General features: G+C 40.9%; 1 non-coding gene across 1 annotated transcript; it reads left to right on the top strand.

Annotated features, from left to right (window-relative positions):
* The first annotated feature begins 5,989 nt into the window (after positions 1–5,989).
* TRNAL-AAG (transfer RNA leucine (anticodon AAG)) lies at positions 5,990–6,071 on the top strand. The gene has a single exon. It is a non-coding gene; the product is annotated as a tRNA-Leu (tRNA).
* Positions 6,072–25,488: the final 19,417 nt, after the last annotated feature.

Below are 25,488 nucleotides of genomic sequence, written 5' to 3'. Positions count from 1 at the left end.
TCAGTATAGATGGACTAATAGAGAAAGTCCCACACACTGCTAGAAGGCCAAATATTTTTTCAGAGCTAGATGCAGATATAAATTATTTTTAATTTGCAACCTGATGGAGGTCAGTATGTATGGACTAATAGAGAAAGTCCCACACACTGCTAGAAGGCCAAATATTTTTTCAGAGCTAGATGCAGAAAAAAATTATACTCATTTTGCAACCTGATGGAGGTCAGTATAGATGGACTAATAGAACAAGTCCCACACACAGCTAGAAGCCCAAATATTTTTTCAGAGGTAGATGCAGAAAAAAATTATATTCAGTTTGCAACCTGATGGAGGTCTGTATAGATGGATTAATAGAACAAGTCCCACACACAGCTTGAAGCCCAATATTTTTTCAGAGGTAGATGCAGAAAAAAAATATATTCAGTTTGCAACCTGATGGAGGTCAGTATAGATGGACTAATAGAGAAAGTCCCACACACTGCTAGAATACCAAATATTTTTTCAGAGCTAGATGCAGAAAACAAATTATTTTTAATTTGCAAGCTGATGGAGGTCAGTATAGATGGACTAATAGAGAAAGTCCCACACACTGCTAGAAGGCCAAATATTTTTTCAGAGCTAGATGCAGATATATATTATTTTTAATTTGCAACCTGATGGAGGTCAGTATAGATGGACTAATAGAGAAAGTCCCGCACACTGCTAGAAGGCCAAATATTTTTCCAGAGCTAGATGTAGACAAAAAATTATTTTTAATTTGCAACCTGATGGAGGTCAGTATAGATGGACTAATAGAGAAAGTCCCACACACTGCTAGAAGCCCAAATATATTTTCAGAGCTAGATGCAGATAAAATTTATTTTTGATTTGCAACCTGATGGAGGTCAGTATAGATGGACTAATAGACCAAGTCCCACACACTGCTAGAAGCCCAAACATTTTTTCAGAAGTAGATGCAGAAAAAAATGATATTCAATTTGCAACCTGATGGAGGTCAGTATAGATGGACTAATAGACCAAGTCCCACACACTGCTAGAAGCCCAAATACTTTTTCAGAGCTAGATGCAGATAAAAATTATTTTTAATTTGCAACCTGATGGAGAATAGTATAGATGGACTAATAGACCAAGTCCCACACACTGCTAGAAGCCCAAATATTTTTTCAGAGCTAGATGCAGAAAAAAATTATATCAATTTGAAACCTGATGGAGGTCAGTATAGATGGACTAATAGAACAAGTCCCACACACTGCTAGAAGCCCAAATTTTTTTCAGAGGTAGATGCAGAAAAAAATGATATTCAGTTTGCAACCTGATGGAGGTCAGTATAGATGGACTAATAGAACGAGTCCCACACACTGCTAGAAGGCCAAATATTTTTTCAGAGCTAGATGCAGAAAAAAATTATATTCAGTTTGCAACCTGATGGAGGTCAGTATAGATGGACTAATAGAACAAGTCCCACACATTGCTAGAAGCCCAAATATTTTTTCAGAGGTAGATGTAGAAAAAAATGATATTCAATTTGCAACCTGATGGAGGTCAGTATAGATGGACTAATAGACCAAGTCCCACACACTGCTAGAAGCCCAAATACTTTTTCAGAGCTAGATGCAGATAAAAATTATTTTTAATTTGCAACCTGATGTAGATCAGTATAGATGGACTAATAGACCAAGTCCCACACACTGCTAGAAGCCCAAATATTTTTTCAGAGCTAGATGCAGAAAAAAATTATATTCAATTTGCAACCTGATGGAGGTCAGTATAGATGGACTAATAGAACAAGTCCCACACACTGCTAGAAGCCCAAATTTTTTTTCAGAGGTAGATGCAGAAAAAAATGATATTCAGTTTGCAACCTGATGGAGGTCAGTATAGATGGACTAATAGAATAAGTGCCACACACTGCTAGAAGGCCAAATATTTTTTCAGAGCTAGATGCAAAAAAAAATTATATTCAGTTTGCAACCTGATGGAGGTCAGTATAGATGGACTAATAGAACAAGTCCCACACACAGTTAGAAGCCCAAATATTTTTTCAGAGGTAGATGCAGAAAAAAAATATATTCAGTTTGCAACCTGATGGAGGTCAGTATAGATGGACTAATAGAGAAAGTCCCACACACTGCTAGAAGGCCAAATATTTTTTCAGAGCTAGATGCAGACAAAAAAAATATTTTTAATTTGCAACCTGATGCAGGTCAGTATAGATGGACTAATAGAGAAAGTCCCACACACTGCTAGGAGGTCAAATATTTTTTCAGAGCTAGATGCAGACAAAAAATTATTTTTAATTTGCAACCTGATGGAGGTCAGTATAGATGGACTAATAGAGAAAGTCCCACACACTGCTAGAAGGCCACATATTTTTTCAGAGCTAGATGCAGACAAAAAAATATTTTTAATTTGCAACCTGATGGAGTTCAGTATAGATGGACTAATAGAGAAAGTCCCACACACTGCTAGAAGGCCAAATATTTTTTCAGAGCTAGATGCAGATATAAATTATTTTTAATTTGCAACCTGATGGAGGTCAGTATAGATGGACTAATAGAGAAAGTCCCACACACTGCTAGAAGGCCAAATATTTTTTCAGAGCTAGATGCAGAAAAAAATTATATTCATTTTGCAACCTGATGGAGGTCAGTATAGATGGACTAATAGAACAAGTCCCACACACAGCTAGAAGCCCAAATATTTTTTCAGAGGTAGATGCAGAAAAAAATTATATTCAGTTTGCAACCTGATGGAGGTCTGTATAGATGGATTAATAGAACAAGTCCCACACACAGCTTGAAGCCCAATATTTTTTCAGAGGTAGATGCAGAAAAAAAATATATTCAGTTTGCAACCTGATGGAGGTCAGTATAGATGGACTAATAGAGAAAGTCCCACACACTGCTAGAAGGCCAAATATTTTTTCAGAGCTAGATGCAGACAAAAAAAATATTTTTAATTTGCAACCTGATGCAGGTCAGTATAGATGGACTAATAGAGAAAGTCCCACACACTGCTAGGAGGTCAAATATTTTTTCAGAGCTAGATGCAGACAAAAAATTATTTTTAATTTGCAACCTGATGGAGGTCAGTATAGATGGACTAATAGAGAAAGTCCCACACACTGCTAGAATACCAAATATTTTTTCAGAGCTAGATGCAGAAAACAAATTATTTTTAATTTGCAAGCTGATGGAGGTCAGTATAGATGGACTAATAGAGAAAGTCCCACACACTGCTAGAAGGCCAAATATTTTTTCAGAGCTAGATGCAGATATATATTATTTTTAATTTGCAACCTGATGGAGGTCAGTATAGATGGACTAATAGAGAAAGTCCCACACACTGCTAGAAGGCCAAATATTTTTTCAGAGCTAGATGCAGATAAAAATTATTTTTAATTTGCAACCTGATGGAGGTCAGTATAGATGGACTAATAGAGAAAGTCCCACACACTGCTAGAAGGCCAAATATTTTTTCAGAGCTAGATGCAGAAAAAAATTATATTCAGTTTGCAACCTGATGGAGGTCAGTATAGATGGACTAATAGAGAAAGTCCCACACACTGCTAGAAGGCCAAATATTTTTTCAGAGCTAGATGCAGAAAAAAATTATATTCAGTTTGCAACCTGATGGAGGTCAGTATAGATGGACAAATAGATCAAGTCCCACACACAGCTAGAAGCCCAAATATTTTTTCAGAGGTAGATGCAGATAAAAATTATTTTTAATTTACAACCTGATGGAGGTCAGTATAGATGGACTAATAGAGAAAGTCCCACACACTGCTAGAAGGCCAAATATTTTTTCAGAGCTAGATGCAGACAAAAAATTATTTTGAATTTGCAGCGTGATGGAGGTCAGTATAGATGGACTAATAGAGAAAGTCCCACACACTGCTAGAAGGCCAAATATTTTTTCAGAGCTAGATGCAGAAAAAAATTATATTCAGTTTGCAACCTGATGGAGGTCTGTATAGATGGACTAATAGAACAAGTCCCACACACTGCTAGAAGCCCAAATATTTTTTCAGAGCTAGATGCAGATAAAAATTATGTTCAATTTGCAATCTGATGGAGGTCAGTATAGATGGAATAATAGAATGATGCTATGCCCAAAAGATTTTACTTCACTAGGTGCAGTAAAAAAATTTGGTATTCTATACACAGGTGGTATATCTTGCAACACAGATAGGCTACTCCACTGACTAACACACTCTGCAATAGGCCAAAAAGGATTAGCTTTGCTAGATTCAGCCAAATGCTGTGAAAAAAACTTGCACAGACCTGCCTGGCAAAAACTGATAGGAACTGATGTAACCTAGTCCTGAAAAGGACTGCAATTACAATTAGTCTTTACTCCCACAATCTATCTATTTAAGAGCACAGACCTGCCTGATAAAAGTCGTAGGAAATGCTGTAACCTAGTCATTAAAAGGACTGCAATCACAACTATTCCCTACTCCCAAGCTATCTGTAGATTTGTGCGAAAATTGGCTTGAAATTAACAAGGTATAGCGCACACAGCAACAGCGGTGCCGTCTAACACGCAGCTGCAGCAGTGAGAAAATGGTGGCGATGGGGAAAATGGCTTGGTCTTATAGGGCAAGGACATGTGACATACACTGCCAATCACACATGCCCTTGCTTGTGTGAAAAAAGCACTTCGCTCCGTGTGTGCGCTGCTGATAGGCTGACAGATTGCACCTCCCCACTGTAAATGCGGGAAAGAGAAAAAAAAATGGAGATCTTCATTATTCCTGCAGAGATCCATTCCCTGCCCCTCCCCCCACCCCGCTGTACACTCAAACTGCGTATTAACATTAATTTTCATCATTACTGAGAAAAAATCCAGTTATGATTTTGGTGCACGAACAGTTATCGAACATAACCTCGAACAGCCGAATTTTTCTCAAATCGTTCGTGTTCGACGAACGGCTCGAACACCACCAAAAACAGCTCGAATTTGAGATTGGCGAACAGTTCGAGTAGAACAACGCTCATCTCTACTAAAGATAAATATAATGCTGTCTGCAGGGAAAGCTGGGCTAGCGTTAGAAGAACTAAAGCCAGTAATGAAGTGAGGCTTGCAAGAGAGACCAAAAGCAATAAGAAAGGATTTTGGAATTAAGTCAAAAGTTAAAGAAAAGCCAAAGATGCTATAGGATTTTTACAGGATGAAAAGTGTAAAGTGGTTAAAAATGATGTTGAGAAGACTGAACTTTTAAATTCTTATTTGGCTTCTGTGATCTCTAAGAAAGCAAATGTAACATCAAGTGATCTTCACTGTGCTGTAGAAGAAAAGGAACATGTGAACAAGTCATACGTATGAATACTGCATATGTGTGGTCATGTTGGCTTTAGGCATCAGAATTAATTACATCATTTACCATCTACTGTATGTTTCATCCATGTCAGTTCAATCAATGATCAACCATTCTCAAAATTTTCCAAAATTAGTCTTGGTCGAATGTAGTCCAACTGCTAGCTCATATCCCTGCTGCCTTTTTAGGGTTATCAATACAGGATGAGCAGAGTGATTAGCAAACATAAACAGAGCCATGCTGCTTTTGCTGCTTTCCAGTAAGTCACCCTAGTGATGGATTCATATCTACACTGCTCTGCACTGCTGAATAATGTCTTCCATGCTGCTGCTTCAGATTATCTGTTACGTACAGACAGGGATGTAGGAATCCTCCATGTTTGATCGTCCTGTATCTGGGAGATCATAGCAAGCAATCTATACCACCTAGTTCAGTGATATCTAAAAATTAGCGGATGAGCCAACAGAGGAAAGATTAGTAAAATATCTGGATACAAGTCATATGTTTTGTAAAATGGTGCCCCAGAGTCAATGTACAAACAAATCCCTGATAACTACGTTGCTCATGCATAATAACATTTGTATTTTTGTCTAATTAAATATACAATGTTTTCTGCCACTTATATCATTAGCAAATTTCTGATTTAAATAAGTTTGAATATTTGTATGAGGTAGCGTGGCCGAGCAGTCTAAGGCGCTGGATTAAGGCTTCAGTCTCTCTGGAGGCGTGGGTTCAAATCCCACTGCTGCCATTATTCATCTGGATCTAATTTTTACCAAAAATTAGGAAACGGTTGAGGAACTAATGTGGATTGATAATTTAGGAGGCAGCGGTCATACTATCCTATAATTTTGAGCTACAAAAGGTGGAAGACCTGCGAAAACTAAGATTTTAAGATTGGACTGTAGAAAGGCAGTTTTTAATGGACTCAGTAAAAAGGAAGGAAAGGTAGGAGGTTCTAAAGGAAAGAAATGTCCAGGAATGATGGGAGAGTTTGCTAAGTTAAATTCTCACTGCACAATCAGTAACAATCCCAAAAAAAAGGAAAAATGGAAAGCATTTATGGCGACCAGGATAACTGAATACTGAACTTAAAAGTTTGCTATAAAGGAACAAAGAAATGAATATCAAATCGAAAGTACTGTTCATATCTAAAGAAGAATATAATGCTGTCTGCAGGGAAAGCTGGGCTAGCATTAGAAGAGCTTAAGCCAGTAATGAAGTTAGGCTTGCAAGAGAGACCAAAAGCAATAAGGCTGAGTTCACACGATTCGTATTTAAGGCGTTTCCGCGGCGTTTTTTCAGTTGCGTAAATGCCGCGGAAACGCATTAAAAATGCATGGTAGAAGGGCAGCAATGTTCCCCAATTGAAATCCGCATGTGCTGTGCCCATGATACGGATTTTTCCGCAGCGTAAAAGCTGCGGTCAAAGATCCGCAGCATGTCAATTAATTTTGCGGAAACGCTGCTCTTTTGCCGCCATTGACTTGCATTAGACCGCATGGAATCCGCATCACAGTATATGTTGATGCGCTTTTCATGCGGTCTAATATGCAGATGGTACCCGGGTGTGGAGGAGAGGACTCTCATCCAGACCCAGGTACCATTAAAAAAAAAAAGAATAAAATAAAAAATATATATATTCTTACCTTCTGACGGCTCCTGCTTGGTTCCCGGCACTTCGGGGTTGAATGAAGAAGGACTTTCGCTGACGTCAGAGTCATGTGACGGGTCACGTGACACTGACTTCAGAAGGCCCTAAAGTCTTCACTGCCGGCAGCCGGGACCGAGCGAAGCCGGACACCGGGGGCCATCAGAGGGTAAAGTATATATTTATTTTTTATTTTTTGACATTCACACACTATATAAATCCATGCCGGTTGCATGGATTTATATAGTGTGAAGTTGACAAGCACTTTCCAAGTGATGCTAAAATCGCTTGGGATGCGCTTGTCCACCCGCATGCGGAAATGAAAGTGAAGACCGCTTCATTTCCGCATGTCCCTGGCAGGAATCCGCATGTACAATCCGCATGCGTTTTTTCCTGCCAGAGAGATGCAGAAACGCTCAGGAAAAAATCCTGAGCATTTCTGCATCATGTGCACATACCCTAAGAAAGGATTTTGGAAGTAAGTCAAAAGTTAAAGAAAAGCCAAAGATGCTATAGGATTTTTAAAGGATGAAAAGGGTAAAGTGGTCAATAATGATGCTGAGTAGACTGAACTTTTAAATTCCTATTTTGCTTCTGTGTTCTCTAAGGAAGCAAATGTAACATCAAGTGATCTTCACTGTGCTGTAGAAGAAAAGGAACATGTCAGCAAGTCATACGTATGAAAATTACATATGAGTGGTCATGTTGGCTTTAGGCACCAGAATTAATTACATAATTTACCATCTATGTTACATCCATGTCAGTTCAATGAATGATCAACCATTCTCAAAATTTGCCAAAATCAATCTTGGTCAAAAGAAGTCTAACTGCTAGCTCATATCCCTGTTGCCTTTTTAGGGTTATCAATACAGGATGAGTAGAGTGATTAGCAAATATAAATAGAGCCATGCTGCTTCTGCTGCATTCCAGTTAGTCACCCTAGTGATGGATTCATAGCTACACTGCTCTGCACTGCTGTATAATGCCTTACTTGCTGCTGCTTCTGATTATCTGTTACGTACAGGCAGGGGTGTAGGAATCCTTCATGTTTGAGTGTCCTGTATATGGGAGCTCATAGCAAGTAACCTATACCACCTAATTCAGTGATATCTAAAAATTAGCGGATGAGCCAACACAGGAAAGATTAGTAAAATATCTGGATACAAGTCATATGTTTTGTAAAATAGTGCCCCAGAGTCAATGTACAAACAAATCCCTGATAACTACGTTGCTGTTGCATAATAACATTTGTCTTTTTGTCTAATTGGATATAAAATATTTTCTGCCACTTACATCAAAAGCAAACTTCTGATATAAATAACTTTGAACATCTATATGAGGTAGCGTGGCCGAGTGGTTTAAGGCGCTGAGTTTGGGCTACAGTCTCTCTGGAGACTTGGGTTCAAATCCCACCGCACATTATTTATTTAGATCTAATTTTAACGAAAAATGAGGAAATGGTTGAAGATGTAAATGTGATTGAGAATTTAGGAGGCAGCGATCATGCTATAATATCATTTTGTACTACATAAGGAGGAAAACCTATGAAAACTGAGATTTTAAGATTGGACTGTAGAAAGGCAGTTTTTAATGGACCCAGTAAAAAGGTAGGAAAGGTAGGATGTTCTAAAGGAAAGAAATGTCCAGGAAGGATGGGACATTTTGCTAAATTAAATTCTCACTGCACAATCAGTAACACTCCCGAAAAGAAGGAAGAATGGAAAGCATTTATGGAGACCAGGATGGCTGAATACTGAACTTAAAAACTCGCTAAAAATGAACAAAGAAATGAATATCAAATGGAAAGAAGGGTTCATATCTTAAGAAGAATATAATGCTGTCTGCAGGGAAAGCTGGGCTAGCGTTAGAATAGCAAAAGCCAGTAATGAAGTGAGGCTTGCAAGAGAGACCAAAAGCAATAAAAAAGGATTTTGGAAGTAAGTCAAAAGTTAAAGAAAAGCCAAAGATGCTATAGGATTTTTACAAGATGAAAAGGGTAAAGTGGTCAAAAATGATGTTGATTACATTCCTGGCACCCTGCTATTTTACTCTCCAAAATTTTGAGCGTGCCTTACAGTCCAGTGCTTTTTATAGTCTGCAAAATAAGATAATTAAGGTTTTGCCACCCTTGTGGGTGTTTGTTCCACTGTCACTTTTTTTCTATTTTCCTTTTCTGAACCAGTTTACAATCCCAGGACAGTGCGTGTCTTCACCTAAAATGTGTATAAAAAAGTCACACAACTGATTTGGGTGTGTATCTCCAGAAAGTATTTTTTCGACAGTCACTACAAATGCTGTCTGTTAGAACTGTCCTGTTAGTTTTAGCTATCTTGTGTTTTGCAGTCACGTGACCAGCTGCCTATATATTCCAGCTCCGCCCTTCTGGCTTTGCTGGACTTCAGTGTTTTTTGCCTGTCTCTCTAACCAGGTGCCTATCTCTGTCTAGTTTGCTTGGTCCTCTGGGACCTTTAGTACTTTTTGGCTGTTTGTCTTTTGCTCTGCAACAATTTCTGTTAGGAGGTGTCCCATTTTTGTCCCAGTCCTTAGTTCTTTTAGGGACTCCTCCCTTTATTCTATAGGTCTCCTTTCAGACTAGCCGAGGACGAAGGTGGGTCTGTTCACAAGGAACAGGCTGCCCGCTACATCGTAGGGATTCAGCTTAGACTTACTGTAGGGACAGCTTTCCCCTTTCTTTCCTTAGTTTATGTTACAGATCATAACAGTAAGTCCAACCCAAAAAAAACTAAAAGGAAAGAAATTCGGGGATCAGTATGGTTTCTGTCCAGGAGTTGGCTCAACGGCTGCAGGGATTGTCTCTGGAGGTGGCCGAGCTTCAGCAACATGTGAGTAGCTGTCCTGGAGCGCATTTTGTCGAACCAAAGGTAGGACTGCCTGATGTTTTTTATGGTACACAGTAAGATTTTTTTTCTTTAAAATTGGTTGTTTGTTATATTTTTGTTTGAGACCGAGGTTCTCTGGGAATGAATCACAGCGCATTGGTTTTATTATGTCACTTTTGCGCAAAGAACCACAGGGGTGGGCCAATTCTCTCCAACCTAATGATCCGTGTTTAAGTTCTGTTGAAGAATTTTTTTCTGCTATGGGGCTATTATATGATGATCCTGATCGAATCTCATCTGCTGAATCAGAACTTAGACGTTTGAATCAGGGGTCAGATTATGTTGAAATTTATTGCACACACTTCAGGAGATGGGCCTCAGAAGTTAAATGGAATTATTCGGCGTTGAAATGTTTATTTCTTGCTAGTCTGAGTGAAAGTGTTAAGGATTTGCTAATTGCATTCCCTGCACCTGAGACTCTGCCGGAAACTATGCAGTTAGCTGTTCGTCTGGACAGGAGGATAAAGTCCAGGGTCAATGATGTAAAAACTCCTTTAACTTCAGGTCCTAGTTTCCAGAAAATCTGCTCTGACAGCGGAGAACCAATGGAGGTTGGGGAGATGTCACTCCGCTCTCAAGAAAGAGATCGGAGATTCGCCGAAGGTTTGTGTTTTTATTGTGGTAAATCTGATCATTTGATTAAGTATTGTGAGCGTCATTTAAGTAAAGAAAAAAAGAGGTCAGTTATTCCCGTATAGCTTTCTTATGCTCTGCAGGAATGTTAATTCCTGGGAGTACTGCTCTGCAAGGAGATTTGATTGAATTTCAGGCATTTGTGGATTGTGGTTCTACACTAAATTTGATTGATAAAGGGTTTTTGGAAAAGCTTAAATTGAAATCCAAACCTTTGTCATCTCCTATTTCTGTGTTTGCAATTGATAACACTCCTTTGAAATGTATAACTCACAAGACTGCTACATTTCCTCTCACTATCAATGGTGTTCACCAAGAAATTTTGTACTTGGTTGTTTTGGATAATTTGCCCCCACCAGTTGTTCTAGGATTGCCTTGGTTAAAACTGCACAATCCTTTCTTGGACTGCTCTACTTATGTGATTAAGTCTTGGAGTCCGAAGTGCTATGATAAATGTTGTAATTGTCGCATTGCGGCTGTGGAAAAAGGGGAATTACCAGTACCTATTCAAGATTTTTGGAGGGTTTTTTCGGAGGAGGAGTAGCAAATTTTACCTCCTCAGAGGGATTATGATTGCGCCATTGAGTTTGTTCAAGGTGCGACTCTTCCCACAAGTCGCTTGTTTAATCCGACTATCCCTGAAAGAAAGGCCTTGGACGAGTACATAGAGTCTAGCCTGGCTGCTGGTCACATTAGACCTTCTAAGTCGCCTGTGGCCGTCAGATTCTTCTTTGTTAAAAAAAAGGATGGCAGTTTACGTCCATGTCTGGATTTTCGTGAAATTAATAAGATTACTGTACGCAATTCCTACCCATTGCTTGTTTAACCAGTTAGTGGGAGCCAAGTGGTTCTCAAAAATTGATCTCCGAGGGGCATACAATTTGTTACGTGTTAAGGAGGGTGATGAATGGAAAACTGCTTTTAACACTCCGGTAGGTCATTTTGAGAATCTGGTGATGCCTTTCGGTCTTACCAATGCACCTGCATTTTATCAGAACCTTATTAATAACATCCTGAGACCTTTTATTGATAAGAATGTGGTTGTGAATTTGGATGACATTTTGATTTATTAACCAGATCTAGAGTCCTATTGGCAGAGCGTACGTGAAGTTTTGCAGTTATTGAGTGATAATTCACTCTTTGCTAAGCTGGAGAAATGTGAGTTTGCTGTGCAGAAAATCAGTTTTTTGGGCTACATTGTCTCCAGCGAGGGCTTTGAGGTGGACCCAGTGAAGGTTGAGGCTGTGCAGGAATGGCCTAGGCCTGTTGGTTTGAAATCTATACAGAGATTTTTTGGTTTTGCCAATTATTACAGGAAATTCATTAAGAATTTTTCTGTAATTGTTAAACCTCTAACCCATCTCACCAGGAAAGGTGCGAATACGGCCCAGTGGACTACTGAGGCCATTGAAGCGTTTGAGTATCTCAAAGAGAGGATCAGTTCTGCCCCTATATTTATGCAGCCTGATGAAACCAAGCCTTTCTTGGTCGAGGTCGATGCTTCATCAGTGAGGGTCAGAGCAGTTTTGTCTCAAGAGAACGAGTGTGGAGTACATCCTTGTGCCTTCTTTTCGAAAAAAATTTTGGAAACCGAACTGAATTATGATGTTGGAAATCGGGAGTGGCTGGCTATTAAACTTGTGTTTGAACACTGGCATCATTTTATGGAAGGCGCTAGATTTCCTATTCAGGTTTTCACAGATCATAAGAATTTGATCTATCTGGATGCTGCCAAGTGCTTGAATGCCCGTCAAGCTAGGTGGGCACTTTTTTTTTCTTGGTTTCATTTTTCTGTTACCTATATCCCTGGTACTAAGAATGTTAAAGCCAATGCTTTATCTCGCAGATTCTCTCCTACAGTCGGTGCCGAGGAGGAGGAGAGCATTTTGCAGAAAGGAGTTGTGATGGCCGCTTTGGACTCTGATTTGGAGAATGGGATTCTGAATGCTCAAGATGATGCTCCACCTAACACTCCCCATGGGAGGTTGTTCGTGCCTAGAGCCTTTAGGAGAAATTTGTTTGTGGAGTGTCATGAGTCTCGGTTGGCAGGTCATCCAGGAGTTTCGGAGACTAAGAGAATTATCAGTCGCAGATTTTGGTGGCCTGGATGGCAGAAGGAAGTCATCAAGTGGGTGCATCAGTGTACTGTGTGTGCTAGGTCAAAGGCTTCACATACTCCTGCTGGGGGGTTGCTTTGCCCTCTGGAGGTTCCTAGTGCACCTTGGACGCATCTCACTATGGATTTTATTACTGATCTTCCTGTGTCTGAGGTTTTTACTGTCATCTGGGAGGTTGTGGACCGTTTTAGTAAGATGTGTCATTTGTTTCCATTCATTAAATTGCACTGCGCCAAGACACTCGCTAAGACGTTTGTTAAGGAGGTTGTCAAGCTCCATGGCGTCCCCACGGATATTGTTTCTGATAGAGGACCTCAGTCTGTGGCTCGCTTTTGGTGTGCTTTTTGTGACAGGTTGCGAGTCCATTTGTCATTTTCGTCTGGTTATCATCCTGAGTCTAATGGACAGACTGAAAGAAAGAACCAGGATGTTGAACAGTTTTTGCGTTTCTTTGTGGCGGACAATCAGGAGGTGTGGTCTGAGTTTCTGCCTCTCGCAGAATTTGCTCTTAACAATCATACATCCTCCTCTGCTGAGTGTTCTCCTTTTCTTTTGTTGTACTGGGAAACATTCGTCTTTTGGTTCGTTCTCCAAATTGGGGTCGGCGGTGCCGGAGGAGGAGAATTTTTCCGGTGATTTGGAGAGAGTTTGGACTGATGTACGTGGTAACCTTCAAGAAGCTAACATGAAGTCCAAGAAGTATTTTGACAGGAAACGTAAAGAGGTTTTGTTTACTGTGGTTGACATGGTTTGGTTGTCCTCGAAGAACCTGCGGTTGAGGATTACCTCTAAAAAACTGGGTCCTAAGTTTGTGGGTCCATTTTAAGTGCTTCAGGTTGTTAACCTATCTGCTGTCAGGTTGGATGTCTCTACTTCCTGGAAGATTAAACCTGTGTTTCATGTTTCCTTGTTGAAAAAAGCTGACGTTTCTAATAGGGACGCCACTGGCACAGTTCCTCCTGTGGTGGAAGACAGTGAATATGAAATTTCTCGTATTTTTAATTCAAGATGGCATAGAGGGAAATTACAGTATCTTGTCTCCTGGAAGGGTTTCGGTCCCGAAGACAACTCCTGGGTAAGGACGGATGATGTATCTGCTCCTAGACTTGTTAAAGCTTTCCACAGGAGGCTTCCTGATAGGCCTGGGCCTGGAGGATCCGGAGGATCCTCATAGAAGAGGGGGTACTGTTAGAACCCTCCTGTTAGTTTTAGCTATCTTGTGTTTTGTGGTCACGTGACCAGCTGCCTAAGTATTCCAGCTCCGCCCTTCTGGCTTTGCTGGACTTCAGTGTTTTTTGCCTGTCACTCTAGCCAGGTGCTTCGATGCCTATCTCTGTCTAGTTCGTGTTATGAACTGCTACAAGCACTAAGGAAAGATAGGAATACTGTCCCTACGATAGAACTAAGCTCATTACCTACGATGCAACGGGGGACCTGTTCCTTGTGAACAGACCCGCCTCAGTCCTCGGCTAGTCTGAACGCAGACCTATAGATATAAGGGAGGGGTCCCTGCAAGAACTAAGGACTGGGAAAAAAATGGACACCTCCTAGCAGAAATTGTAGCAGGAAAAAGACAAACAAACTAAAATTCAAAGTGGTCCAAGGACCAAACAAACTACCGAGTAAGGTACAAGGCACCTGGCTAGCTCAAGAGTAAAAGTAACACTGAAGTCCAGCAAAGCCAGAAGGGCGGAGATGGATTATAAAGGCAGAAAGTCATGTGACCAACAAGACAGAAAATAAACTAACAGGATTCTATCAGTACCCCCTCTTCTATGAGGATCCTCCGGATCCTCCAGGCCCAGGTCTATCAGGAAACCTCCTGTGAAACGCTCCGACAAGTCTAGGAGTAGAGACATCATCCACCCTCACCCAGGAGTTATCCTCGGGACCGAAACCTTTCCAAGCAACCTCCCTCTATGCCATCTATAATTAAGAATGCGAGAAATTTCATATTCCCCGTCTTCCAAAACCGGAGGAATAGGGACAGTGGCATCCCTATCCAAAACATCAGCTTTTTTCAATAAGGAAACATGAAACACCGGATTAATCTTCCAGGAGGTGGGAACCTCCAACCTAACAGCAGATTGGTTAACTACCTGAAGGACCTTAAACGGCCCTAACTTCGGGCCCAAATTCTTAGAAGGAATCCTCAACCTCAAATTCTTAGAGGACAACCAAACCATGTCACCAACCGTAAACAAAACCTCTTGACGTTTCCTGTCAAAGTACCGCTTGGATTTTTTGTTAGCTTCTTGAAGGTTACCACGTACATCAGTCCAAACTCTCTCCAAATCACCGGAAAAATTCTCCTCCTCTGGCACAGCCGATACCAATTTGGAGAAAGACCCAAACGACGGATGTCTCCCAGTACAACAAAAAAAAGCAGAACACCTGGCAGAAGAGGATGTATGATTGTTAATAGCAAATTCAGCAAGTGGCAGAAATTCAGACCACCCCTCTTGATTGTCAGCCACAAAACAACGCAAAAACTGTTCAACATCCTGGTTCTTTCTTTCAGTCTGTTCATTAGACTCAGGATGATATCCAGAAGAAAATGACAAATGGACTCCCAACCTGTCACAAAAAGCACGCCAAAAATGAGCCACGAACTGAGGTCCCCTATCATAAACAGTGTCGGTAGGAACGCCATGGAGTCTGACAATTTCCTTAACAAACGCCTTAGCGAGTGTCTTAGCACAGGGCAGTTTGATGAAAGGAACCAAGTGACACATCTTGTCAACACGTTCCACGACCACCCAGATGACAGTGAAACCCTCAAAGGCAGGAAGGTCAGTAATAAAATCTAAAGCAAGATGCGTCCAAGGTGCACTAGGAACCTCCAGGGGGCAAAGCAACCCTGCAGCAGGAGCATGTGAAGACTTAGATCTAGCACACACAGTACATTGACGCACCACTTAATGACTTCCTTCTGCCACCCAGGCCACCAAAAACTGCGACCTACAAGTCTCTTAGTCTCAGAAATTCCTGGATGACCTGCCAACTGAGACTCATGACACTCCTCAAACAAATCTCTCCTAAAGTTCCTAGACACAAACAACCTCCCATGGGGAGTGTTAGATGGGGCATTCTCCTGGGCTTTCAGAATCCCATCTTCCAAAACAGAGTCCAATGCTGCTATCACAATAACTTCCTGTAAGATGCCCTCCTCCTCCTCGGTACCAACCATGGGAGAAAAGCTGCGAGATAAAGCATCAGGTTTAACATTCTTGGTACCCGGGATGTAAGTAACAGAAAAATTAAACCACAAAAAGAAAAGTGCCCACCTAGCCTGACGGGCATTCAAGCGCTTGGCAGCATCAAGATAAATCAGATTCTTATGATCTGTGAAAACCTGAATGGGAAATTTAGCACCTTCCAAGAGATGACGCCAATGTTCAAAAGCGAGTTTAATAGCCAGCAATTCCTGATTACCAACATCCTAATTAAGTTCGGTCTCAGAAATTTTTTTTTAAAAAAAGGCACAGGGATGTACTCCATCCTTGTTTTTCTGAGACAAAACAGCACCGACCCCCACGGAAGAAGCATCAACCTCGACCAAAAAAGGCTTGGTCTCATCAGGCTGCTTTACCGTATTCGCACCTTTCCTGGTGAGATCGGTCAGTGGCTTAACAATTATAGAAAAATTCTTAATGAATTTTCTGTAATAATTGGCGAAACCCAAAAATCTCTGTATCGATTTCAAACCAATAGGCCTAGGCCATTCCTCCACCGCCTGAACCTTCACTGGGTCCATCTCAAAGCCCTCGCTGGAGATAATGTAGCCCAAAAAACTAATCCTCTGCACAGTGAACTCACATTTCTCCAGCTTAGCAAAAAGTGAATTGTCACTTAACAACTGCAATACCTCACGTACGCTCTGCCAATGAGACTCCAGATCCGGCGAATAAATCAAAATGTCATCCAAATACACCACCAGATTCTTACCGATCAGCGGCCTTAGGATGTCATTAATAAGGTTCTGAAAAAATGCTGGTGCATTGGTAAGACCAAAGGACATAACCAGATTCTCAAAATAACCCACCGGAGTGTTAAAAGCAGTTTTCCATTCATCACCTTCCTTCATTCGTAACAAATTGTATGCCCCCGGAGATCACTTTTAGAGACCACTTGGCCCCCACTAACTGGTTAAAAAAGTCAGGAATTAACGGCAGTGGGTAGGGATTGCGTACGGTAATTTTATTAATTTCGCGAAAGTCCAGACATGGACGTAAACCGCCTTCCTTTATTTTTACAAAAAAAAATCCAACAGCCACAGGTGACTTAGAAGGTCTAATGTGACCGGCGGCCAAGCTTGTCTGTATGTATTCCTCCAAGGCCTTTCTCTCAGGGATAGTCAGATTAAATAAACGACTCTTGGGAAGAGTAGCTCCAGGGACAAACTCAATGGTGCAATCATAGTCCCTATGAGGAGGCAAAACTTGCGACTCCTCCTCAGTAAAAACCTTCCAAAAATCTTGAATAGGTACAGGTAATTCCCCATTTTCCACAGCAGCAATGCGACCGTTACAACATTTATCATAACACTTAAAACTCCAAGACTTAATTTCATTGGTAGTCCAGTCCAGAAAAGGATTGTGCAATTTTAACCAAGGTAACCTCAAAACCACTGGAGAAGGCAAATTATTTAATACCGCCAAATCCAAATTCTCTTGGTGAATACCATTAATGGTGAGGGGAAATTCAAAAACCTTGTGAGTAATACATTTCAAAGGAGAGCCATCAACAGCAACCACAGAAATAGGAGATGACAAAAGTTTGGATTCTAATTTAAGTTTTTCCAAAATTCCCTTATCAATCACATTGAGTGTAGAACAACAATCCACAAATACATGAAATTCAATCAATTCCTCCTGGACTGAGGTGCTTCCAGAAAGAAATACCCCCTTTGAATTTAAACAGGCTATATGGGCGTAACTGACCTTTTTTTTTTCTTTGTTCAAACGAAGCTCACAGTTCTTAATAAAGTGGTCAGATTTACCACAATAAAAACACAATCCCTTAGCAAATCTGCGGTCTTTTTCCTGAGAGCGGGGTGACATCGCCCCAATCTCCATCGGTTCTCCGCCGTCCGAGCAGACCCTCTGAAGAATGGAAGCAGCAATAGCAATAGATTTCTCTTCATTAACCCTAGCACGCAGTCTCCTGTCCACACGTATAGCTAATTGCATTGCCTCCTGCAAGGTTCCAGGTGTTGTAAAGGCAATCAGCAGATCCTTAACCCTTTCACCTAGCCCAGCAAGAAATAGTAATTTCAATGCTTAATCGTTCCATTCCACCTCAGCAGACCATCTACGGAAGTATGTACAATAATTTTCCACATAACCAGATCCCGGCTTCAAACGTCTCAATTCAGTTTCAGCTGATGAGACTCGATCAGGACCGTCATACAACAACCCCATAGCAGAAAAAAAATCTTCCACCGATCTAAAACATGGATCATTAGGTTGGAGAGAAGAGGCCCATCCCTGTGGTTCCTTGCACAAAAGTGACATTATAAACCCAATGCGCTGTGATTCATTCCCAGAGGATCTGGGTCTTAAATGAAAATGTAATAAACAAGCGTTTTTAAAGGAAAAAAAATCTTGCTGTTTACCATAAAAAAAATCTGGCAGTCCTACCTTCGGCTCCTCAAAATGCGCTCCAGGACAGCTACTCACATGTTGTTGGAGCTCGGCCACCTCCAAAGACAGTCCCTGCAGGCGTTGGGCCAACTCCTGAACCGACACCATGCTGAAATCTGGATTTCTTTCCTTAGAGTGTTTTAATAGTTTTTAAGGCTGGACTTACTGTTATGAACTGCTACAAGCACTAAGGAAAGATAGGAAGACAGTCCCTATGATAGGACTAAGCTGATTCCCTACGATGCAGCAGGGGACCTGTTCCTTGTGAACAGACCCGCCTCAGTCCTCGGCTAGTCTGAACGCAGACCTATAGATATAAGGGAGGGGTCCCTACAAGAACTAAAAAGAACAAGAAAAAGTTGGACACCTCCTAGCAGAAATTGTAGTAGGAAAAAGACAAACAAACTAAAAGTACAAAGTGGTCCAAGGACCAAACAAACCACTGAGTAAGGTACAAGGCACCTGGCTAGCTCAAGAGTAAAAGTAACACTGACGTCCAGCAAAGCCAGAAGAGCGGAGCTGGATTATAAAGGCAGAAAGTCATTTGACCAACAAGACAGAAATAAAACTAACAGGAGGATTCTAACAGTTCGCTTGGTCCTCTGGGACCTCTAGTACTTTTTGTCTGTTTGTCTTTTGCTCTGCAACAACTTCTGTTAGGAGGTGTCCCATTTTTGTCCCAGTCCTTAGTTCTTATAGGGACCCCTCCCTTTATTCTATAGGTCTCCATTTCTTATGTTCTGCTACCAGAGCTAAGGAAAGAGAGGAGATCTGTCCCTACGATAGAACTCAGCTTTATCCCTACGATGTAACAGGGGACCTGATCCTGCGATCAGACCTGCTAAAGTCCTAAGCTAGTCTGTACGGAGACCTATAGACGTGGGGAAGGAATCCCTACAAGTACTAAGGACTGGGAGGAAAATGGGACACCTCCTAACAGAAATAGTAGCAGACAGACAAACAAACAAAATAAATAGAACACTGAGGTCCGTAGACCAAGCAAACAAACAGAGTTAGATACAGAGCACAGGCTAGCTAGAAAGTAGTTATACAATGAAGTCCAGCAAAGCCAGAAGGGCGGAGCAGGATTAAATAGGCCAACAAGGTCATGTGACCAGCAAAGGAAAAAACCTAAGAGCAAGATTCTAACACGTTCAGACTAGCCGAGGACAAAGGCAGGTCTACTCACAAGGAACAGGCTGCCCACTACATCGTAGGGATTCAGCTTAGTCTTACTGCAGGGACAGCTTTCTCCTTTCTCTCCTTAGTTTATGTTGCAGATCATAACACTGTCTGCACCAAGAACAAGATGCAAATGATTCTGCTTTAAAGACTTCCATTCATAAAATCTCTTGTGATAATATGTGCATTTATTTTAGAAATCACTTAGTAAAAGACAAGATTTTTTGATGCTTTGACCAGAAAGCATCAGTAGAGAATGTAAAAATAAAAACTGCAGTAGCGCTGCTGCTATAGTAAGATCAGATAGGCAAAGAGCCGCAATCTCAAAGCATCATATGTCCTGGTGCACGTAATAATGAAATGATTAAAAGAAAAGAGTTGCGCTGCAAACCACTCATTGTAGCGCCGGCGTCCCTGCCCTCTGCTAGGCAGGGACGCTGTTCCCCTCACCTCTCTGCTCCGTGCCCGGCGTCCTCCTCCCGCTCTGCTGGCAGCGTGCGCTCCTTCCCGGCCACTGTGCTTAGGGCGCGCGCGCTCTCCCTCCCTCTTAGAGGGGCCGTGCGCGCCGTCCTAAGGAGTCCCCGGTCAATGGCCGGAGGACATCACCATATATAAGGCACCTCCTCCAAAATGGAGGTGCCCGAGCAATGTTGTTGCACTGTTCACTACTCTGCTTCAGTCCTCAGGTCCCGTTGCCAGTTACCTGCCAGATACCTGCCAGATTCCTGTCAGCTTGCTGTCTTATTCCTGCCTGATATTCTGCTACCTGCCTGCTAGCCTGAGGTCCGACGGTCTGCCTTACAACTCCTGTCAGTCTGTCTAAGGACCAGCTTGCTCCGCCGTCACATGCCGTGACCACCCGTTTATCCAGAGACTCTCGCCTGCTCACCTGGGAGCTCACGTCTACCATCAGCCGCCACAGGTCATACCAACCCTTTACCCAGAGACTGCCACTGTCACTTGCCGTGACCATCTGCCCGTTCATCCAGAGACTGCCCCGGTCACTTGCCGTGACCATCTGCCCGTTCATCCAGAGACTGCCCCGGTCACTTGCCGTGACCATCTGCCCGTTCATCCAGAGACTGCCCCGGTCACTTGCCGTGACCTCCTGCCCGTTCTTCCAGAGACTGTCCCGGTCATCTGCTGTGACTGCATGCCTGGTCGCCACCCGCTCCCTTACAAGGACCGCCCCCTTGTATAGTAGCTCAGAGGTTCCGCCTCCCAGACCCGTTACACTCATAAATTACAAAAAGAGTGATTCCTACCTGTCCTAAAGAAAATGGTAGTCCAAATGAAGCATTAAAGAAATACTTGTGCAGCTTCCAGGGGTCCTTTGAAGAAGTCAGAACTGCAACTAGAGGTGATGGACATGTGGGGGAGTCTGTAGAACAAGCCGTGGGTATGGGAGAAAATCGGTTCAGTCGGCGTGTTAACGCCAGAGATAGAGGGCTGCAGAGACTCTGGCTGCATGCCCACTATACGTTTTTCAAGCGTTTTTGCCACGGAATTTCCGCAGCGAAAATGCTTAAAAAATGCTTGGTAATATGTGCCCCATGGTCCCCCAGCAATCGCGTGACCTGTCACATGACTAAATGACATTATGGAAGGTCCTTTTACACCACCACAAGCCACCCAAGACACCGGACGCACCGGAAAGAAGACCACTTCAGACCAAAATCTAGCGAGTGAGGAGACTCCAGCGGTGTGGTGTAATTAAAATTTCCATTTATTTGAAGAATGATAGTTCCATAAAAAATGCACTTAAAAAAGAGCCAATTCACACCATAAGGGCAAATATAGTAAAAAAAAAACAATGCGTTTCAACTTAGAAAAGATTTAATCATGGAAAGAAAACCGGGGCCATCAGAAGGAAAGTATAATGTTTTTTTTTATTTTTTACCATTTTTATTCTTTTTTTAACTATTTACTTAGTCACACTATATAAATCCATGCCGGTTGCATGGATTTGTATATTGTGACCAAGTTGTCAAGCACTTTTCCAAGTGATGCTAAAATCGCTTGGAAAAGCGTTTGATAACCTGCATGCAAAAAAGCTTGACAAACGCTTCTACCTGGCAGGAAAAATGCATGCAAATTACGCATATGTTTTTCCTGCCAGGGAGATGCAGAAAAAATCATGAGCTTTTCTGTTTCGTGGGCACTAGACCTCTCAGAGACTCGTGCTTTCTGGTACATGCAGCCGTTGCACTAGGTGGATACACGGATGAGGATCATGGGTGAGAAGAACTGCAGACAGCCTGATAGGTGTGCCGGCCGGTCACACCTGCAGGACAGCTGATGATCAAGGATTTGAGCGCTTAGCATCTGTGTGACGTCACAACAGCTGGGGGATTACACTGAGGGAAAAACAGTGCAGCGCTTATCCAATGGGTTTCCGAGGTCACGGCCTCCTTGATCAGGGATTTGCAGACACAGGGCGCTCCCTTGAATATATAGGTGGATAATCATCCTTAAATTAGCAAAAAAAAAAATAAAAAATATATAATTAAAAGCAAAAAGCTGGATCTCACTGTTGAGGTCATGTGGTTTCAGTGAGTTAATTCTGAATATCCATCTGCTTTCCGCTTTGGACATTTGTTTGACATAATCGCCACCTCTCCAATGTTTTTTAATTTGTTCAATTCCCCAGATTTTAGTGCCTATTAATTTACCTTTATGGGCCATTTTATAATGTAAAGTGAGTGGATGAGCTATATATTGTTTCATAATATTGTTTGCATCTTACCTTTTTTTGTCTTTTTGTTCTCCCTATATAGAGCTTATTACAAGGAAATTGTATACAATAAATGATTCCTCTTGATTGAAAAGATATGAGTCTATAGATACTGATTGTTTCTTCATCATTAGAAAAAGATAGTACTGATTCTTACGCCTTAGTTGCTTTGCACATAGTACACACCTTGCAAGAAAAAAAACCTTTTGTCCATTACTAATTTATTACCCCCTTTTATTTATATAGGTGCTATCTTACTTGCCAGATTTTGTGTCCTCCTATATTCAAAAACCCGTTTTAGGAGGAGCATGCTCTCCAACAATTTTGTCCTCCATTAATAACGGACAATTCTTGTTAATTTACCACATTCATGATTATACTGCGTGATTATTGGGATTTTAAAAACATCATTATTGGTATTTTTTTTATTTAGCAAACAGCTTATTTCTAGGAATTTAAACCATTGCTCTATAAATGAGTAATGGTATTGAAAAAATCCCACAAGTTCAAATTGATTTTATTAAGAAGTCTATTCACTTTATTACAACCCATATTTATTTCCAATACATCAAAAAAAATTTTATTCAGACGTGGGGTACAGCAAAGGGGACCAGATTCGCGCTGGGTTTCTCTAATCTATACGTGGAGAGGTGGGAGGGGCTTCACCTCCCTCCCCTTAGGGGCCTGGAGCGGGTCTGGTCCTATGGAAATGTTTTATTGATGATGTATTTTTTATATGGAGTGGTGGTGGTCTTTACTGGATACTTTTTTAATGGAAATTAATAAAAATTATTTGCATTTGAATTTGACGTCAGCCACCAGTACATCATCAGTTAATTTTTTAGATATCACAGTTTTTATAGAAAATGGGCAGTTAATTACAAAAAGTTCTAGAAAGCCTATGATAGTAATAAGTTCTGTTGACATAACTATTTGCCATTTACTTCTTTTCTTTTATGCCTCGATATTCTAGTAAGAATATTTACTCACTTTCCTATCATCTTGGTGAAATTTGGATTCATCGATATATTGGAAATGCACAACCCATTTTGTGGTGTGCTTGTCACAGTCCTTCGTCACTTTTGTCTGAGATGTTTATTTCCCCCGTTTCATCAAAAGAATGGAAATGCTGCCTCAACATTGATGAACAGTCTTCGATCTGTAATATACTTATTTGCATAAGTGATAGTTTTTACACCGTTTTATACAAATTGTTTCAGATTGATAAACATATGCTTGTTTATATACATGCCCCTTTTGGGTATTATTTAGTGAACTTCTAGTGTCACATGTGATATTCTTAGTAGGCATGTTTTTTTCTATACTTTATCAAATGTCATCATAATAAATGTATGTCTTGGACTGTACCATGATTTATACTGGGAGGCGCGATGTGGGTTGCACCATGATCCATATTGGGAGGCGCTATGTGGACGACATCTTTCCTGTGACATGCCCAATTTTGGGCCTCTACGTACGGAATGAATGCTTTTTACCTCCTTCTGTGTGTGAGGGTGCTTCGCGTCCGATCATGTGTTGGCAGTTCCTTGGGTGGACATCTGTGAAAACACTTCCTGTCTGTAACAGTGTACTTGTGTTGAATGAGACTCTGAAAAAATGGCGCCGGCAGGTGCATGTGCACTGAAACAGTTCATCCACTGTCGGGCAAAGGCCTCTTTCATTTCCGGTACGCATGTATGACGCCTGATGGGGATTTCCCCGAATGCGTGCCGGAAAGGAGAGCTGGATCTCGGACTCTCTAAGACACTGTGACAGCGCTGACATGCGGTGCACCAATTGGCAAATATTTGATGGGGTTGCGCATAAATATGGTGATGCATGACTCTTTTTACTGCACACTCCCCTTGAGAAAGCACTGGGTGTGCGAAACGCACGTTGGGGCGTTATTTGTGGTGCGAGACCGGACCCAGTGATATCCCTAATGGGTAAGTTGGATGGTTTTACCCGGTGCTCCCATTTGGGAAAGCATCAGCTTACCTTTTTCTCTATATAGGCTTATTCTGAGAGCTATACTGTGATACTTAACATTAAGGCTCTTATTGAAGCTGTGTCTGACTTATGACTCTATCTGTATAGTTACATCTTATGCATGTCATTGGGTGGTATGGAAGGTTCTACCATTATTATTATATTTATTTTCCCTTCTATGAAATACTAACCCATAGGAATGAGAATCCAAAATTGGGAATTATCCTGGTCCATGTGTGCCCATTTTCTCTTGACTCATCCTTTTCGTCTTGAATCTTTGAATTTTGTGATTATACAATGAATTTTTAACTAATACTTTTCAATAAAGAATGTTATTATAAATATTTGCATGTGGTATTTGGATTTATTCCAAGTTTAGGTTGCATGATTGGGGATCCACTGCATAGTTTTGTCTATATTTATTAAATGGGGAGAAATGATTTAATTTTCTCTAGCCAACATGTATTGTATATGCCTTTGGAATAGTGTTTTGTATTTTTTTATAGAAAATGGGCAGTTAATTACAAAACGTTCTAGAAAGCCTACTGATAGTAACAGTTATATTGACATAACTATTTGCCATTTACCTGTGTGGCTCAGAAATATTCCTAAAGGCCAATTTATGCGGACAAGAAGGAACTGTAATAATTATGAAGATTACCAGAATGAATCTGAAAAGATGATAGACCAATTCACCCGAAAATGCAATAATCATAAAGACCTTGAGAATCTTAGAGAACAGGTAGGGAAAATTCCTAGAAATCAGCTGCTTGCTAAACAAAAAATGAGAGATATTAAAATAAAAGCAATAATGTTTAAAATCCCAATAATCAAGCAGTATAATCACAAATGTGGCAAATTAACAAGATTTGTCCAAAAGTATTGGCCGTTATTAATGGAGGAAAAAATTATTGGAGAGTACGTTCCTCCTAAACCGTGTTTTGTATATAGGAGGACAAAATATCTGGCAAGTAAGATAGCCCCTATGGTGGAGTATAAGGAAAATGAGGTAATAAATGAGAAAAGGACAAAATGTTTTTTTCCTTGCAAGGTGTGTACTATGTGCAAAGCAACTAAGGCAAAGGAATCATTACTATGTTTTTCTAATGATGAAGAAACAATCAGTATTAATACACACATATTTTGTCAATCAAGAGGAATAATTTATTGTATAAAAAGTCCTTGTAATAAGCTCTATAAAGGGAGAACAAATAGGCAATTAAAGGTGAGATTAAAAGAACAATCAAACAATATTATAAAACAGTATACAGCTCATCCTCTTTCTTTAAATTATAAAATGGCCCATAAAGTTAAATT

This window comes from Phyllobates terribilis, unplaced genomic scaffold (assembly GCF_046119375.1).
Source record: "Phyllobates terribilis strain yellow unplaced genomic scaffold, ASM4611937v1 Scaffold_11__3_contigs__length_659146591, whole genome shotgun sequence".
Taxonomy (NCBI): domain Eukaryota; kingdom Metazoa; phylum Chordata; class Amphibia; order Anura; family Dendrobatidae; genus Phyllobates; species Phyllobates terribilis.
This window is presented reverse-complemented; position numbering and strand designations above follow the sequence as displayed.